This window comes from Macrobrachium nipponense, chromosome 47, assembly GCF_015104395.2.
Source record: "Macrobrachium nipponense isolate FS-2020 chromosome 47, ASM1510439v2, whole genome shotgun sequence".
NCBI classification, from domain to species: domain Eukaryota; kingdom Metazoa; phylum Arthropoda; class Malacostraca; order Decapoda; family Palaemonidae; genus Macrobrachium; species Macrobrachium nipponense.
Window position 1 is genome coordinate 22,536,975 of NC_087222.1, and position 18,470 is coordinate 22,555,444.

General features: G+C 34.1%; 1 long non-coding RNA gene across 1 annotated transcript; it reads right to left on the reverse strand.

The window, feature by feature from the left end:
* Window positions 1–8,349: 8,349 nt before the first annotated feature.
* Window positions 8,350–16,082, reverse strand: LOC135204471 (uncharacterized). Its single transcript, XR_010312241.1, has 5 exons — window positions 15,973–16,082; window positions 15,310–15,390; window positions 11,403–11,512; window positions 10,715–10,796; window positions 8,350–8,619 (listed from the first exon to the last, which is right to left on the reverse strand). It is a non-coding gene; the product is annotated as an uncharacterized LOC135204471 (long non-coding RNA).
* Window positions 16,083–18,470: the final 2,388 nt, after the last annotated feature.

Consider the following 18,470-nt stretch of genomic DNA (forward strand, 5'->3'; position numbering starts at 1 on the left):
TCTCCCATCTAACCATTTATACTATAATTTGCGAAACAACCTGTGCTAAACTTGCCGTATTAGGACGGGGAATTGTGTGTTGGTTTGGGGTGGTTATGGGTTGAGGCAATGTCTTTAGTAACGGCGCCTCTTAATCTTAAGACTTATTTTTAATTGTTGAGCTCTTTTATTTTTTTTTTTCTCTTTTTTTCCCACTTATTATTTAACCCTTAAACGCCGGAGCAGTAAATAAAAAAATGACTCCCGTATGCCGGAGGGTTGGAAGTGAGCGCGTAAGCGGTAAAAAATATTTTTTTCAAAAAATCACAGCGCGCTTAGTTTTCAAGATTAAGAGTTTCATTTTGGCTCCTTTTTTTGTCATTGCTTGAAGTTTAGTATGGCAAAAACCATCAGAAATGCAAAAAAGTTATCATTATCATATAAATAATAACTGAGATATGATAGCGCAAAAACGCAAATTTCATATATAATTGTATTCAAATCGCGCTGTGCGCAAAACGGTTGAAGGTAACAAGTTACTTTTTTTTTTCGTTGTAATGTGCACTAAATTGGACGATTCATTTTGATATATAAACACATTGTAAAACGAGATAAAAGCAACACAGAGAAAATATTATCACAAAATAATGCATGAATTCGTAAAACCGCGCTTACGTAAACACATATTTTTTTCAAAAATTCACCATAAATCTAAATATTGCCTAGAGACTTCCAATATGTTTCAGAATGAAGACAAATGATTGAATATTACTATACTGTAAGAATATTAGCTTACAAATGCAGTTTTCGGCCATATCTGACGAGCTAAAGTTGACCGAATGTCGAATATATATATATTTTTTTTATATGCAATTATTTCGGAAATAAGAAAAGCTACAACTTTCAAATATTTTTCGTTTTATTCTACATGAAATTGCGCACATTTTCATATATAAAACTCTATGAAATGCCTAATATGAAAACGGAGCAAATATTCCGAGAATGGGACTTACGCATTTCGGAGATTTGTGGCGGAGAATCCGCGCGCGGAGGGAAGGAAAGTTTTTTTTAAAAAAATTCACCATAAATTTAAATATTGTGCTAGAGACTTCGAATTTGTTTCACGATGAAGATAAATGACTGAATATTACTAGACTGTAAGAGTTTTATATTACAATTGCGTTTTTTCGACCATTTCGGTAGAGTCAAATTTGACCCGAACGTGGTTTTTTTTCTATTTATCGTGATTTTATATGCAAATATTTCGAAAATGAGAATAGCTACAACCTTCAACTATTTTATTGTTGTATTATACATGAAATTGCGCACATTTTCATATATAAAACGTTATGTAACGGCTAATTTAAAATGGTGCAAACATTACCACAATCGCACGTATGATTTTTTCGGAAGAGTTACCGCGCGGACGTAAAGAAAATGTTATTTTTTTCATAAATTCACCATAAATCGACATAAATTGTGCTAGAGACTTCCAATTTGTTGCAAACAAATGAAGGTAAATGCTTGAATATTACTAGAATATAGGCGTTTTAGCTTACAATTGCGTTTTTCGACCATTTCGTAGAGTCAAAATTGACCGAAGGTTGAAAATTTGTCACTTATCATTTTTTATATGAAAATATTTCAAAAATTGATAAAAGCTACAACCATGGGTTGTTTTTAGTTGTATTGTGCATGAAATTGCGCACATTTTCATATATAAAACTTTATGTAACGGCTAATTTAAAATGGTGCAAACATTACCACAATCGCATGTATGATTATTTTCGGAAGAGTTACCGCGCGGACGTAAGGAAAAAGTTTTTTCATAAATTCACCATAAATCGAAATATTGTGCTAGACACTTCCAATTAGTTGCAAAATTAAGATAAATGATTGAATATTACTAAAATATAAGAGTTTTAGCTTACAATTGCGTTTTTCGACCATTTCGGTAGAGAGTCAAAGTTGACCGAAGGTTGAAATTTTGGCACTTATCGTTATTTATAGAAAATATCTTAAAAAACTGATAAAAGCTACAATCATGAGTATTTTTTTTGTTGTATTCTACATACAAATGCGCACATTTTCATATATAATACTCTATGTAACGGCTAATTTAAAATGGTACAAAAATTATGTCAAAGTGACGAAATAATTTCAGAGATGTGTCACAGATAATTTTTAGTGCGCAAGAAAGAAATTCGCGCTTGCGCGCCTGCGTAACGATTGTAAACAAAACAACACCTTTGATCCGTGAACTCCCAGCATCCCCCCAAGGCGCGTGATTCAAGAGTTTTCGGCTGGTAGGCCTAAAAGTATTTTTCCGCGAATTTTTAAAAAACAAAAAAACAAAAAAAACTTTGTATGTCGACGTAAAAATACGTCCAGTCGGCACCCGAGAGACAAAAAATGTCGACGTAAAATACGTCCAGTCGGCGTTTAAGGGTTAAAGTCTCTTTTCTTATTTCTGTTTCCGCTCATAAATGACGACCATTGAAATTCTAAGTTTAACCGAATGCGTGTTTTTTTCTGAATTTTGTAATTCCACGAGGAGAAGAAGTCTATTCTTTTCTCTCGAATTAAGGACGCAGAGCATTCTAAATAGAATATATATGAATCATTTAAATTCTGCTGTTGAAAAAACCATTTCTTTCGTTTTCCAAAAATCCTTCGAAGGACAGAACTTAAGTCTGCACTTCTTGTAAAACAAATTTTACGTTTCATCAATAATAGAAAAGTATAAATCCGTTAAAGAAGCGACGCCAAATTTTAAGTTTCTCCCCTAGATTAAAGGAATTTGTTTGGAATCCCCTGATCTAGGGAGCAAAGACTAAATACCCCGCAAATTTGGGTTGGGGTGAGGGTATTTATTCAGATTCCACTGGTGCGAGGAAGTGGATTTATTTAGGTTTTCAGTTCAGTAAATGGAATATTCTTGGCGAATCTCTTGCTTCGTTGCAGATCAGGGCCCACTTTCCTTTATTCCAATAATCTTCAAACTTGGCGTTTTCCGCGCACATGGAATCTTGCTGTAAAATATTTGTGATGGCAAATTTCACGACGGTTTTCGTGGTGGTTCCCACATGACAGCCTTTCGGAGGACCAGTCCGGTACAAGTACCACTGAATCATTTGAAGAAAATTTTCGTTATGCAACAGATGAGCGATCTGTTGCATCAGATGGTAACACTGGTAAAATGTAAAATTTGGGAGGAAAGTTAAACACAGGCCATGAGAAGTGGTTGTAAAATGGTGATAGATATATATATATACATATATATACATCTATATACCTATATAGACATATATATACATATATATACATATATATACATACATATACATATATATACATATATATACATATATATACATATATATATACATATACATATTATACATATACATATATATACATATACATATATATACATATATATACATATACATATATATACATATACAATATATATACATATAATATATATACATATACATATATATACATATACATATACATATATACATATACATATACATACATACATTATATATATATATATATATATATATATATATATATACACATATATATATATAATATATATATATATATATATATATATATATATATATATATATATATTATAGAGAGAGAGAGAGAGAGAGAGAGAGAGAGAGAGAGAGAGAGAGAGAGAGAGAGAGAGAGAGAGAAATTTATATATAATTTTATGTTTTTTTTTTTTTTTTTTTGGAAATATACGGTTTCCTAAATTTCTATACCCTGTTATATAAAATCGGACATTGTTGGTCTTTCCGTTCCACATTCCCAGGACCCACCCCCCCGAAAAACAAACGACGCATAAAGACAGAATTGTCATATTTCTCAGTAAGTCAGCTTTCTCCAAATGCAAATCAAATATCATGAAGTAATTACGGAAGGCAACCCTTTTGAAACCTTTTGATTGAAAATCGTAGTTGAAGGCTTTTGATCTATTTAACGCTTGAGGACTCAAAAAATAGTCTAGAATATCATATGTAAAAAAACCAGTAGCTTCGCTATGTGGGGGGACCATTTGCCCGCCCCCCCCCCCCACCCCCCCCCCCCAAGTTGAAATTCCCTTCGTAGCTAAACTTTTGGCATATTCTTAATCTTATATTGGGCCCTGTTACGTCTGCAGCTTGTACTGGCATATTTACATAAGTGATTTTTTTACACGATACAATTAGGCTATGGCTTAAGATTGTGAGGAAAATTACATTATAATATTTGATACATTTTACATATACCAAAAGTTGACAATTGAAATTGAGCTCTATAATTTCAAATACAGGTTTATTCCGATTGCTAATACTATCATTTTCCTTCGCTCACATGGACATATCGTTCGAGAATAGTATACTTATGTAATTTTCTTTGGCCCCCCCCAAAAAAATAGCCCCACCTAGGCCCCCCCAATAAACGGAATACAGCTAAGCCACAGTGTAAACAAAAATCTTTTTTTTTTTTTCCAGATCTAGAGTGCTATAGATGTCAGCGCGTGCCCAACGATTTCTCAGATATATCCTGCTTAAAATAGCAAAATGAGTAAAGGAATCGTAATAAGTTTCTAAAGAACTCTAAAGGGTGCGTTTTTATGATTACCCCGAACATTTGATTTTCCTACTCTCGATTCCTTACGAGCTTTTCTAGGTCACTTCGCTGATATTATTGCATTGGATTACGATTCCTGGAGCGGCACATTTTCAAGTGCAGCTTGAATGTTTTGTTTTATGTATATCAAAGCTCCCTGTTATCCTGAAGCGCCGAATTTCATACAAATGTACCTAATTCTTGTGATATTAAAATACCTTAAATTATCCAGTTTTGAGGTTTCTCAGTTCTCGCCTTGTAGAGTTTTTAATTATTACACTCTGCTTGATTTACCTGTCCATTAGTTTAAGTTTTAAGTTTTAAATCAAAATCAAATATATCCAGAGGAGAATGGTTCAATATAAGCTTGTCCCCATTTTCGAGAATCGGATTCCATTAACAGAACTGTGATTTTTTCGGAATGGCGTAAATTCATGTCATCTGATTAAGCAATTAAGTTATCATAATCTTATTAATTAAAACCATGTACTTGAATTTAATAAAAAGGCTTCCTAAGCCCCTTTGCCCTTTTTTCCCGGAGGGTCTAAAGTATCTTTAGTATTTACTTTCCAAGCCGTCATGCTAGATGTCATTCCTAATGCAAGATCAATTACCTTCATGACTTCCGTACACTTCCTGCATAGACCACATGGGACATCATTCTCTTAATTTCTGTGTCATCATAATATTTTTTCAAGTTTTGCCTCAGATCATTCTGAAGATGAAAGGGGAGAAGTCTTCTGGTAATTTAAAAGGACGTTCGGGGTCCAGCCCCATCATCATGGCTGTAAAAAGGATTAATGCACACAAAACATACTAAAAAAAACCTCATCCCAATAACCAACATACATCTAAAATTCACAGAAAACTACTATAATGCTAAGAAAATTACCATCTCAAGTGAAGGTAAGACGACGAGTGACCAGAAGTAGTAAATATAATATAGTTATGGCAGGTAAAGAGGTGTAGTAGTAGTTTGGTTGTTTAATTGTGGAACTATTGTTTTTATGAAAAGCGATTCGAAGACCGCAAGCTCTTAAGGAGAAACAGCCCGTGTATTTAAAGTGTGTGTATTCTATTATTAAATTAGCATTTATTTTATGTTCTCGAATGTTCGAGAATTCTGTGCTAGATATGTAAAAAAAAAAAAAAAAAAACAAAAAAAAAAGAAAAAAAAAAAAAAAAAAAAAAAAAAAAAAAAAAAAAAAAACAAGGACATTGATTAATACTATTTTTTTACAAGTTTCTTGCCCTCCACTGCCAAACTAAGGAAATCTCTTAAATCTAGTGTTTTCTGAGCATGATAGATTACACAGCTACCTTTCTCATTTCCGAGTCCTGATGGCATCTGTTAGCGCTCTGAATTGCAATTTATATGTCCAGAGTTCACACGCTTGCTTCTTAGACAAACGTGGATTTTCAATTTAGAAATTGAGATTTTCTCAGTTGTGAGGGATGTTGCAACCTTTCTCATTATACTTGACCGCTTAGACGTGCCGGTCTCATAGTTTCCGAATAGCATTGAAGGTCATGGGCAGTGGGAATGGGCAAAGGAGATGGGGAAAGAATGCATTCGTGTAATTTGTGAGTTGCATTTTAGATTTTTAAAAGTTTAGTTTCTACGCTCATTTAACAATTTATAATTCCATGTGTTTATTACACAACCAATTTCATTTTTTTTTTAACCCAAATGAGTTTTTGAATTTTTGGTTCAGAAGCATGCTGTCTGTATTAAAATTCATTGTACGACTACAGATTTCGTGAGAGTATTTTTGCCGTATGTGAAAGACGGGTTTGCAAACGGATGATTTCATCGTATGCATAATCCAGTTGTGCTTAGAATAAAGAATGCGGCCGTTGCACAAATGTGATATAAGCATCATTTGTCTTTTTATATGCTCATAAATGAATAGATTATCCATTCGGATGGTTTGTCCTTGCTGTCAAGGGCTGATGAAAGTTCCTCTTCAGTTCATTTGAATAAGCAGGACTCATGATCTATTTAGTCTGTTATTTATCACGTGACATGAAATGACGACAATGCCAAACTTTAGCACACCACTCAAATACTTTATAAAAGTAACAATGAATGTTTGACTTGAATGGTACCTTGCCCGCAGCTTTGAATTATGAATCTATGTCTATTATCGGCGGTTAATAGGCATAAAACTGAAAGTCAAAAATTACAATAGAACGTCTTTGCAAACCAAGAATCAATGGTTATTTGGAATAAAGAATTCATTTAGCGTTAACTTTAAAATAAGCAGTAGTTTTAGGGTATCATCATAGCGGATATCTGTTGCTTAGCCAAGTTTATGATGTCACGTTTCTCTTGTGAAATCACTTCCTTATATTGAAACTCTGCCATGGCCCTTAACCTTCCTGTTCATATAGAGTCATTATATATCCTGTTTCGTTATGCGCGCTCTCTATCCCTCTCTCCATTTTTTCTCTTGTGAATTACGGATGTGTGGTCTCCCACCTCCAACCCCCACATCCCTGTGACTCATGAGTTTGTTCTCCCTTTGGTAAAATGCGTAGTTCACTGTATTCAGTCATGTCATTGTTTAATAAGAATCCCAGGTGGCTAGAAATTTTAGATTACCTCAACAACTGAAGTGTGGCGTATGTTCACACTGCGCAGACGGCAAAATATGCGCACCAGTGATGAAATACATGAATAATTGTCATAGTAACCTTGCGTAAATTACGGTTGTCCATTTACAAATTTGGTAATATTTGCCAGATGTTCTTGTCGGAGTTTGTAGACTTCTGCGGACTGAAGTACGCAGTAGGCCATGTTGACAAAAGGCTAAGGTCGTAATCTTTGACAGCGCTTTTCATGTTAAGTGATATTATAAGAATAATGATGAACACGTTAATGGACAACGCATCTAACACCACTTTCCTAGAAGATTAGGATTTATATCCCACCAAATCGTGTCGCTACAGATGCTATAGATTTTGTTTACCAGATATCAAAGCATGAAACTGTCGCGAACCTCTCACAGATGAGAGAACGACAACAAAGCTTGAGGTGAAAATGGAGGAAAGTCAAAACGCGATCAAAGTTTCCTTTTAAATTGTACACTTTTTTCTTTTTTTTTATTGCGGAGGCTGCAGAAATTCAACTGTAAATACATTTTGGTAGACTAGGAAAATTAAAACATAACTATTTTCTTTAGTTTAATACTTTCGGACAAACCGAATGAAATTTATAACAGTATGATAATTTAGAATGGTGGTAATTTCGAAAATAATAAAACACTTGTCACCGTTATCCGTCGCCTCCCTTATTTGAAACAAAGCGAAATAGGAGGATTATCTATGTTTCGACAGATTTTCTAATAGCAATTTTAATCCAAGTTTCATAACGCTAACACATTTGCGTTGTCCAAAAATGACAGCAATGTTAAAATACAGTCAAATGTTTTAATAATATAATCTCTGCACTTTTAATTCCAGACCAGCAGACTCCCATACACTACTTCACCAAAACTTATAATAACAAGGAACTACTATCGGAACAAAAGAATTACAAATGGTTGGGAAAACTGTTTAGGGTAGTTTTTTTTTTTAAAGGAATGTCATTATGCTCTTAATCTAGGTTCCAAACATTCACTATTTCTCGTGTAATATTAAGAGAGACTTGTAGTTAACAAGAACTAAACAAAAGGGAATCTTATTAACTTTAGGAAATCATATTCACGTACATTATAAAATATTTTTTATTTCTTTCCCTTAAGGTTCATTATATGTTATATCTTAGAATCTGTTCCCTTAAAATAGATAATTATTTCTCAAAGATTACGTCTACTTGCCCATTAGAGGCATCCTAGTAAAAAATAGACAAAAACACTAAAGGGAAATGGGAAGGCTTTTCATGGTATGCTCACCTAAATATCTACAGACACCACTTTTCTACAAAACATTTGTAATACACCCGCACTGCTTAGACAAGCAGTTTGTTTCTTCTGAGCAGAATTGATGATCCAGTACATCATCCTGAAACAAAAGACAAATTAATTTGCTGCTCTGATACAGGATTTCGGTTTAAAATGTTAAAAAATACTAGAGTTCTATTTTCATTAAAAAGAAATATGACAAATTATGACATTTATTATCCAATTAACAAAACTAAGTTCACCGACTATTAAAGGTTAACAATTCAGAGAATTACTTCAAAAATATAACTCATTTGGTAAAATAATTATATTTGTATTTTACTGCAGTCATATTTGCATAAATTTGAACCTTATAATTCTTTTTAACGAGTTCACCAAGTTTGAAATCTGACCAGAAACAAAAATTTGTTGGAGAAGCTGCCCACAAACACTAAGTAACTGAAAACCCCTTCCTTCCTCACCCATTAACTTACAAATATAATTTTACACTAAAATTTCAACCGTTACAAAATCTACATGTACACCTATAAATTTAAGACACGTGGAACCGTGGAGAGTGAATCCAGAAATAAGATATTTAAATAGAACAATGACTTAATCTGAAAATATATAAAATATGAAACGAAAAAAAATTCTATATCGAAGAACAATCGAAGAACTCATCGAAGAATAATTGAAGAACAATCGAAGAACTTAAGTCATAGTTTGCACTTTCTTCACCACTGCTTAGTGCCGTAATATTGCTTGAATTCACGAGCACTGCTTAGTGCTGTTCTGTTGCAGTCACTTCTAGCACAAATAGCACTACCTCACTCACTTCACCAGCACTGCTTTGCACTATTGCACTCACTTCACCAGCACTGCTTTGCACTGTTGCACTCACTTCACCAGCACTGCTTAACTACTGACAAAATAATGTATGTACGCTTAACTACTAACACTGTTCATTTAACTACTAACACAAAATAATATATGTAGAGAAACATTTCACCTACGTCTACCATAAACCCATTGACTCCAAATTATTTCAATTCAATAATTTCCTATAAAAGAAACTTACCAAAATAATACTTTCTACTATCTGGAAAACTCAATTTAGGGCATCCAATTAAATTAAAATAAAACCGAATATCTGCAAAAACTATTGGCATTGAATAATTAAAAGTTAACTATCTTCAAACTATTTAGCATCAAATGATTAAATGGACAATTAAAAATATTAAGCGCCAAAATGATTAAATGTACTTTTACTATCTACAAACTAGATATCCTCGATAGATTGAGTAAATTCAAAAATCTGAAAACTAGCTTATCTAGAAATAGGTTATGTAAATTAAATGAACCTGGAATATTGAATTAATCGGGAACGGGAAATAAGGTAATTAAATGGAATAATGACATTCGGAAAAATAAGACACTTTAACTATATGAACCTGGAATAATGAGTGAATCCAGGAATAAGATACATGGATCAATGACTTGATCCGGGAAATTTAAATAAAATGAACTTTGAAATAAAGAGTGAAAATCGGAAGGATAAATGGAACAATGACTTAATCTGATTAGTGCCGTACTATTGCACTCACTTCACCCGTGCTGCTTACTGCACTCACTTCACAATCACGGCTTAGTGCCATTCTATTTTAGTCAATTCATCACTGCTTCGTACTATTTCACTATTCACCAGCACTGCTTAACTACTAACACAAAAATATATGTACACAAATATTTCACCTCGTTTACCATAAACCTATTGATTCAAATTATTTCAGTTCCAGGATTTGACAAAGGAAACTTTACCAAAATAATAGTTTTGACTGTGCACAATATTTAGCATCAAGTGATGAAATAAACTGACTACAGTATCTGCAAACTAGTTTGTGTCGAATAATTAAAGAAACTAACAATCCACAAACTATTTAGCATCGAATGATTAAATCCTCCATTATCTGTAAATTACTTATCCTCGAGAGATAACTTAAATTTTCTGACTATCTGAAAACAATCTAGCCTCGAGAGATTAAACATACTTTAATTTTTTTAGTAGATAAATTCTTTGACTATCAGCTAACTATTTAGCCTTGAAAGAGAAAATACTTTCTTTGACAATCTAACTATTTAGCCTCAACGAGATGAAATAGTTTTTTTCTTTTATCTTTTATAAAATAAATCGGTTAACTAGCTCTTCTACAAACCTCCAATCCATGTCAAAATCTGCAACGAGAACTTCAACCCTGTATTTAAGTCTTCCGAGTCAAGATAATCCAGTACAGTTTCCTGTAACAAAGATAAAATAATCTTAATTTGTTATCTCTCCAGGTGTCCATTAAAGCAGGCTTTTGGCATTGGAACATCACTTATTTTTATTTAATGAATTAAGAAAATATTTGACCTTTATTTTAATGAAATGGTAATTAATAAGCATTATAAAGATTCTTTACCAGTTAATAACAATATGTTATTGCAATAAGCTTACCGACTCGGAAAGATTAATACTAGAGAGAATGAGCTTCCGAAATATACCTTATTTTGAAGAAGTATATATTTATAATTTACTACTGGCATATTGGTATCAATTTTTAACCAATCTATTCACTCTTAAAGGAGTTGACCATGGGTGAATTCCGACTGAACACAAATGTGTTTGTGAAACTTCCAACAAAAATCAAATACCCAATTCACAGAGGACAGCACGTGCCCCTAATTCTTCAGAATAGGAATCATTTATCATCCACTTACACAAGTACAATCTGGGACGACAAAGTTCCCCAGAAGTGCAATACGTATATTAGAGGCATCCTAGTAAAAAAAGACATCCTATGTAGAAAAAAAGACAAAATCCACTAAAGGAAAAAAGGAAGGCTCTTTTCATGGTATCCTCACCTAAATATCTACAGACGCCACTTTTTCGCAAAAACATTTGTAATGCACCCGCACTGCATAGACAAGCAATTTGTTTCTTCTGAGCAGCAGAGATGATCCAGTATATCATCCTGAAACAAAAGTAAAAAATATTAATTTGCTGCTCTGATACAGGATTTCTATATAAAAATTTTTAAAAAATATTAGAGTTCTATTTTCATTAGACAAAAACATGACAAATGATGAAATTGATTATCCAATTAACAACACCATGTTTACAGACTATTAAAGGTTAACACTTCAGAGAATTAGCTCAAAAATAACTAATTTTGGTAATTATTTGTATTTTACTGCAGTCTTATTCTTTTTAAGGGGTTCACAAAGTTTGAAATCTGACCAGAAACAAACAAACATTTGTTGGAGAAGCTGCCCACAAACACTAAGTACCTGAAAGCCCCTTCCTTCCTCAGCCATTAACCTGACAAATAAAAGTTGAACCTACCAAAATTTCAACAGTAACAAAATCTACATTAGCATCTAACTATTGGTGCTAACCAACTTAAACTACTGCACTAAATTAAAAAACACCATTACTACATAGCCTCAAACACTACACATACAATGAGATATTATAAAGTTTCTACCCAAACTATGAACCCATTGCCTCTAAGTTTTCAATAATTTCAGGATTTGCTGTAAAAATAAAACCTATTTAATGAAGTAATCAGTTTTAACTATCTTCAAATTATTTAGCCTAGGAAGATTAAAAAATATTTGACTATCCCCATAGTGCTCGTAGCAGGACCACGATTATAAAAGTCTCTGTTTATTCATCAGATGTATTTGATCACATTGTAAATTCCACACTTATGTTTGATTTTCCGTATCATTAAACACTGACACCATCACTGGTTGGAACAACGCAGATAAAAACACTAGCAGGAGACATTTTATCAGTCCAGTCAAGCAGTCGACCAAACTCAACCTTCCCTCGGGAAGTGGAGGAAGTTATGCGCAGGTGGGATCATATCAGCAATCTTGGCAGTTTCATAGTCTTTCAGCCATGTCTCACCAATGGCAAAAATTGCCATAAAATTTTCAGTTAGCAAGTCTCCAATCTGAAGTGTTTGATTTCCTACCGATTGGATATTCACACTCATTTTAATTTTCTATTAGCAATCATTGCCATGATCTCTATAATTAGCAATACTTTCCATTACATAATGTAAGGTTTTGCATTCTTTTGAGTTCAGTATATGACCATCTGATATTTGCAACCATGTCAATTTATACAGTTCATTTCAATAGCAACAGAAATATTCTTTTTGCTTCCTTCACCAAGATACACACATTCTTTGTGATACGCTAATCACCACATACACATTAAACCATTCTCCTTCATTATCATCCTTATTGCAAGAATGATAGGTCACCGCCGCAGTGACTAGGTTAACCGCATTAACGGGGGTAGGGCAAAGTAAAAATAAAATTAGACCATCAATTCTCAGTTTCAAATTGAGTAAAGCGAAAATTAACCGCATTAACAGGGGTAGGGCAGAGTAAAAAAAAATTAGACCATCAATTCTCAGTTTCAAATTGAGTAAAGCGAAAACACGCCCAATCCGCACGTACGCTCTTCATCCTGAAAAAAGATAAAGTTTACGACTCCTACAAACCTGAAAAGAAGATATTTAAATACAAGACTCAAATCTGAAAAGAAGACATTTAAATTCAGACACCTGAAACCGATAATAGATTGAAATTCTTGTAGCTTAGATTTTGTAACAGGATTTTCTTTGAATACAAAATTTCATGAGCAGAGACTTGAACCTGTGGTGTTATGGTCACTAGTTAGCCACAGATCATACATTATTATGATCTATAGTGCCACTGTCTCACCGCGTTGAGGCCATGACCGTCGAGACAGTAGGGGACGTCAATGCCAAGGAAGGATCGGCCTGTCAAAGCCTCCCCTCCCCCAGTACTGTCACGGAACCCTAAACCGTGAGGCAAGCCCCTAACTAGTAAGGGCGAACCCTTCCTAGAAAGGGACTCCCGGAATCAACATTGATATGGGTTTCCACACCATACCAATGCCAACCCCAGGTTTCTTTACTTGAAAGTAAAAGGGGTTCAAAAGTAGGAAGTAAAGTAAGAGGCGACTTATGCTCGTAGAGCCTGTTCCATTGTTAGTAAGTTTGATTTGGTTCAAGTCTTCAGCTATAAGTGGCAGCTAGCCAAAAGTAGTAACTGAAAACCCCTTCCTTCCTCACCCATTAACTTACAAATATAATTTTACACTAAAATTTCAACCGTTACAAAATCTACATGTGCACCTATAAATTTAAGACACGTGGAACCGTGGAGAGTGAATCCAGAAATAAGATATTTAAATGGAACAACGACTAAATCTGAAAATATATAAATATGAAAAAATTCTATATCGAAGAACAATCGAAGAACTCATCGAAGAACAATTGAAGAACAACCGAAGAACTTAGTCATATTTGCACTTTCTTCACTACACTGGTTAGTGCCGTAATATTTCCTCAATTCACGAGCACTGCTTAGTGCTGTTCTATTGCAGTCACTTCCAGCACAAATAGCACTACCTCACTCACTTCACCAGCACTGCTTAACTACTGACAAAATAATGTATGTACACTTAACTACTAACAACATATGTACACAAACATTTCACCTATGTCTACCGCAAATCCATCGACTCAAATTATTTCAATTCAATAATTTCATGTAAAAAAACTTACCAAAATAATAGTTTCTACTATCTGAACACTATTTAGCATCAAATGATTAAATAAACCGAATATCTGCAAACTATTTGGCATTGAATAATTAAGTTAACTCTCTTCAAACTATTTACCATCAAATGATTAAATAGACAATCTAAAATATTTAGCGCCAAATTATTAAATATACTTTTACTATCTACAAACTAGATTTGCACTATAGATTGAATAAATTCAAAAATCTGAAAACTACCTTATCTGGAAATAGGTTATGTAAATTAAATGAACCTGGAATAAAGAGTGAACCTGGAAATAAGATAATTAAATGGAACAATGACAATCTGTTAACAAGGTATACAAGTTCATGAAAAAACTATCAAAGTTCTACGAAGAACAATCTAAGAACTTATTGAAGAAAAATTGAAGAACTTAAGTCATATTTGCAGTTTCTTCACCAGCACTGATTGGTGCCGTACTATTGCACTCACTTCACGCATGCTGCTTAGTCCCGTACTATTGCATTCACTTGACAAGTATTACTTAGTGCCGTACTATTGCACTCACTTCACCCGTGCTGCTTACTGCACTCTCTTCACAAACTGCACTCTCTTCACAAACACGGTTTAGTGCCATACTATTGTAGTCACTTCATCACTGTTTCGTACATTTCACTATTCACCAGCACTGCTTAACTACTAACACAAAAATATATGTACACAAATATTTCACCTCGTTTACCATAAACCTATAGACTCAAATTATTTCATTTCAGTTCCAGGATTTGACAAAGGAACTTCACCTAAATAATAGTTTCGACTCTGCACAATATTTAGCATCAAGTGATGAAATAAACTGACGATCCACAAACTATTTAGCATCGAATGACTAAATCCTCCATTATCTGTAAATTATTTATCCTCGAGAGATAACGTAAATTTTCTGACTATCTGAAAACTATCTAGCCTCAAGAGATTAAATATACTTTAATTTTTTTACCATCTCCAAACTATTCAGCCTAGAGATTAGATAAATTCTTTGACTATCAGCTAACTATTTAGCCTTGAAAGAGTAAATACTTTCTTTGACAATCTAACTATTTAGCCTCCACGAGATGAGAGAGTTTTTTTCCTTTATATAATAAATCTGTAAAATGATCTGTAACTAGCTCTTTTACAAACCTCCAATCCATATCAAAATCTACAACGAGAACTTCAACCCTGTATTTAATTTTTCCGAGTCAGATGATCCAGTACAGTTTCCTGTAACAAAGATAAAATAATGTAATTAGTTATCTCTCCAGGTGTCCATTAAAGCAGGCTTTTGGCATTGGAACATTCCACTTTATTTTTTTTAAGAATTTAAGTATTTGTTCTTTATTTTAAGAAAATGGTAATTAATAAGCATTATAAAAATTCTTACCCAGTTAATAAAACATGTTATTGCAATAAGTTTACCGACTACAAAAGATTAATACTCGAGAGAATGAGCTTCCCGAAATACACCTTATTTTGAAGAAATATTTATATTTATAATTTACTGCTGCCATATTGGTTTCAATTTTTAACCAACCTATTCATTCTCAAAGTAGTTGACCATGGGTGAATTCCGACTGAACACAAATGTGTTTGTGTGAAAACTTCCAACAAAAATCGAATACCCAATTCACAGAGGAAAGCACGTGCCCCTAATTCTTCAGAATAGGAATCATTTATCATCCACTTACACAAGTACAATCTGGGACGACAAAGTTCCCCAGAAGTGCAATACGTATATTAGAGGCATCCTAGTAAAAAAAGACAAACATTAAAGGAAAAAGGGAAGGCTTTTCATGGTATCCTCACCTAAATATCTACAGACACCACTTTTTCGCAAACATTTGTAATACACCCGCACTGCATAGACAAGCAGTTTGTTTCTTCTGAGCAGCATTGATGATCCAGTATATCATCCTGAAACAAAAGAAAAAAAATATTAATTTGTGCTCTGATACATTTATATTTAAAATTTAAAAAATATATATAAAGAGTTCTATTTTCATTAAACAAAAATATGACTAATTATGAAATTGATTATCCAATTATCAAAACTAAGTTTACGACTATTAAAGGTTAAACACTTCAGAGAATTAGCTCAAAAATAACTCATTTGATAAAATAAGAAGAAGAAACGTAAACAAGTGTGAACACTTGGAGCTCCTCAATACACCTGTTATTTATAGGATCTAAGGCATGGGAAATACCTCAAGCGCGAAATACAGTGAAATGAATAACTCAGGAATCGAGGAAATGTGTACTCAAGTGCTGGCAGTTGGTGTTGCATGTAATTGACTTAGTTTTAAAGGTTTTGTCTCCTCCGTAAACTAAACGCATGCGTACTACTCCCCTTGAAAAATTTCTTTCGATGACGTCATCGTTTCGTCATAGTTTCAATGACGTGAAGCTACGTCATTTTCACTCAGAACACCTAAATAAATGAAAAGTAATCATGGCAAGTATCAATTCAGCATCCGAGGCATCGGACTGTATGGTTTTTATAAACAATGGCTTGTTGTTCTTTATCTTCAATAGATTGACTGCATGAATCAGGAGGATTTGCTGAGCCTTTGCATGGACTTTTACAGTGAGGAGGAAGCCTCGGAGGCAGTGCTGCTGGCGTTTGAGAAGTACGGCTGCCCCGAAAAGAAAAAGGAATATCGTGGGGCTCAGAAGAAGGAAAATAACATACGACAAATTATGACGTTAATGTGTCAGTCACCTACACCTAAAGGTACGGAATTTTGTATAACGAAGTGTACCCAAGTGCCTCCAGTAACTATGGATCATGTCGACATGGCAACGGTGCTGAAACTGTTTAGTGCTCTTCGTTCGGAGGTTCAGATCCTCTCCAATTCCAATAAGCAGCTTAGAGAAAAAGTTTCAAAATAGAAGAAAATGTAGCAAAAAAGGAAATAACGACTTCAGTGAAGGAGAATAATGCGACAAAAGCAGAAAAGAAAAACGGCAGATGAAGTGATAGCAGAACAAGCTGAACTACTTCATTTTTACAGAAAAAGGTCGGACACTAAAAACACTGACAAATTCACATCTGGCGAAGCTTCTAAAGGAACTGCTAAACTGTATACTGGAGAGGGCATGAGTAATAAAACGGTTACTCGGGATGTCACGCTACAGAATGATTCAGATGAGGATCTGGCCTCCACGACATCATCAACATCTTTGAACGAATGGGAGCTCCAGCCATGGCAGCGGAGAAAAGTGCGAAGGCAGATGCAGAGGAGAAACGTAAACGGACCACTGAGTTCCACACCCCGGATTCGCCACCATCAACCAAGTTATTAAGAAGAAAGCCTGCAGTAATAGGAACCAATGAGGGTACCGGTCTACTAGCAGCTGAACCTCTCACCAATATTTCTCTTTTGTGTCTAGGTTAAGTCCTCATGTAATGAAGATGAATTGAAAATCCATGTCATAAATATATCTGGTAAAAATTCAGTTTCATTGTCAGAAACTTCAAGCGAAACATGACAATTATGTTTCCTTTAAAATATCAATCGAGAGCATTGAAAAATGTAAAGTAACTACCTTTTTCAGTCTGTTAATTGGCCAAAAGGCGTAATGGTAAGGAAATGGTACGAAAAAAGAAATTAATCATGGCTTCAATTAATATAGCAACTTTTTAACTGTAGATCTGTCAGGAAAAATGTCCACGTTGTAAAAAATTTATGTAATAACTATAAGATAATAGCATTGCAAGAAACATTTTTGCCACAACAGGAGAGTAACTTTCTAAACAATATTGATATTAAGTTTGATTCCATATCGTCGTCACCAGTAGACCTAAGTCAAGCTCTGGTGAGAGGAAGGCCATATGGGGGTCTAGCTTTTTTAGTTCATGAGGAGATCTCTCCGTATGTCAGGAAAATACCCACAAGAGATGAACGCTTTTTATGTATAGATATTAGTCTAGGTAGCACGATTAGGGTTATCAATTGCTATATGCCTATTATAACGGTTTCTAATACTGATGATACTTAAATAAATTAGGAAATGAAATGTCTATTTGAAGAACATCAGAATGATCATGTTATTGCTGTAGGGGATTTTAACGCTCACATTTCATCAGAATTTGGTGCAGAATTATTTGGTGGTGTGATGAATACGACTGCTGGGCAGCCGACATTACCTCATTACCACAGGATACCCATACGTGGGGTAAGCGATGCTACGGGTCACACGAGGTGGCTGGACCATGTTGTGTGCCCTAACTCCCTCTTGAGTGCACTTCGATGTTTTTAAAGTTTTTTACGAGGAGATAGGCTCAGACCACAAGCCTCTTGGGT